Here is a 2,280-nt window from a genome sequence, read left to right as displayed (position 1 = left end):
GAAAAGCAATGACAAACCTAGACAGCATCTTAAAAAGCAGAGACATCACCTTGCCGACAAAGGTCCGTATAGTTAAAGCTATGGTTTTCCCAGTAGTGATGTATGAAAGTGAGAGCCAGTAGTGATGTACGGAAGTGAGAGCTGGACCATAAAGAAGGCTGATCGCCAAAGAATTGATGCTTTTGAATTATGGTGCTGGAGGAGACTCTTGAGAGAGTCCCATGGACTGCAAGAAGATCAAACCTATCCATTCTGAAGGAAATCAGCCCTGAGTGCTCACTGGAAGGACAGATCCTGAAGCTGAGGCTCCAATACTTTGGCTACCTCATGAGAAGAGAAGACTCCCTGGAAAAGACCCTGATGTTGGGAAAGATTGAGGGCACAAGGAGAAGGGGACGACAGAGGATAAGATGATTGGACAGTGTTCTCGAAGCTACCAACATGAGTCTGACCAAACTGCGGGAGGCAGTGGAAGACAGGAGTCTCTGGCGTGCTCTGGGCCATGGGGTCATGAAGAGTCAGACACGACTAAACGACTAAAAAACAAGCCCTACTACATTTATCCACAGGTGTGTAAAGTGTGTCACACCAATGCTAATAATTAGATTGTTTCAGGGTCAATACCTTTCATTGCAGACATAAATAGCAAAATGATAATAATGAAATAAAATTAACCTCTAGATACCCATATGCATCCTAGGTGCCATTCTGTCCAGGATGCCTTGGCTGGCTCTGAAAGACACAATTTTGGCCAGGCCAAACAGTTAAATGGAGCCTGCCGTAAAATGGCTGGCCACAAAGCAAGGCAGCCACTTGCTCGAACAACATTGGTGGGTAATTACTGTATTTTCTGGCATATAAGACAACTGGGCGTATAAGACGACCCCCAACTTTTCCAGTTAAAATATAGAGTTTGAGATATACTCGACCGCAGATTCTCCACCCGGCGTATAAGACGACCCCTGACTTTTGAGAAGATTTTCCTGGATTAAAAAGTAGTCTTATATGCCAGAATATACAGTATTTGCAAGTGTTAAGCTGTTCTTTAGTCAGCATGAAACTCATCTAAGGTATCTGTTGCTCACTTCACTCCACAACTGTCTTCTTCTTACGTGCCGCAAAGCCGAAATGTAAGACCATTCAAAAGGGTTGGAAGAGAAGAACCCTTTCGCAACTAAAAGTCGTTCACAATCTCCCATCGCCGTTGTGAAGCTTTGCAGGGTGCCATCACTCCCTAACACCACCATGAGGCCTCACAGGCTGCCACCATTACTGCCGCCATCTTAGCCCTGCAGGTTGTTGCTGCTACTGCTGACATGTACCACAGTCATGGCAAGCCAACTCTGCCACTGCAGCTTCTGCCTCCTAGCAGGCTTGCTGGCAGTCTGGCAGTCCCAGATTATTTGTATTCCATATAGCTGATCACCGTACAATGGTACCTCGGGTTAAGAACTTAATTCGTTCTGGAGGTCCATTCTTAACCTGAAACTGTTCTTAACCTGAGGTACCATGTTGGCTAATAGGGCTTCATGCTGCAGCTGTGCCACCGCACGATTTCTGTTCTCATCCTGAAGCAAAGTTCTTAACCTGAGGTACTATTTCTGGGTTAGTGGTGTCTGTAACCTGAAGCGTCTGTAACCCGAGGTACCAATGTATTTTAGATTGTCCTGAATACTACCATTTGGTAGCCAAGCCCAAAACCAAAAGTCCTGTTGGGATGCATTTTGGCTTGCATGCTGATGAAACTGTGTGTGACGATTGATAATATTGTCATTTATCCATTTTAGACCCCTAAATAGTAGCAGTTGCCAGGACATTGCCCTGTTTGCCTGTGTATCATTCCATCCTTATTTCGGACATTGTGAAATGTTTATTAGTAAAAGCGAGAGGGGTTGTGGGGTATTTTGGTGGAGGCCTAAGAAGAAAGGAGTAGGGGCGGAGCCAACGCTCTCGTGGTCATAGCCCATACAAGCAAGAACAGAGCAGATGCTTCTGCGCACGCGCCCTGCAAAGAGTCTGACCAGACTGGCCTGTACCATTGCGACTCTGCTCGGGGGGAGGAAGGGGTTGACCGCTCTACGTTTCCTCCCATTAGCCTTAGCAATTTACAATCCGAAGCACCCAAGGGAACGGGGCGACGCGTTACAGAGCGGTTCAAAACCGAAACAGAGCTTCCGTGACTGCGAAAGGGGGGGGGGCGCTAGAGCATTTTCTCCCTCCTCTCCCCGTTTCAGGGTGGTTCCTCCGGGTGGCACCAGTCGCTGCTGGAAGAGGCGGGAC

Source organism: Lacerta agilis, chromosome 3, assembly GCF_009819535.1.
Source record: "Lacerta agilis isolate rLacAgi1 chromosome 3, rLacAgi1.pri, whole genome shotgun sequence".
In the NCBI taxonomy this organism is placed as follows: Eukaryota; Metazoa; Chordata; class Lepidosauria; order Squamata; family Lacertidae; genus Lacerta; species Lacerta agilis.
The sequence above is the reverse complement of the archived record's forward strand: the minus strand, read 5'-3'. Positions refer to the sequence as shown.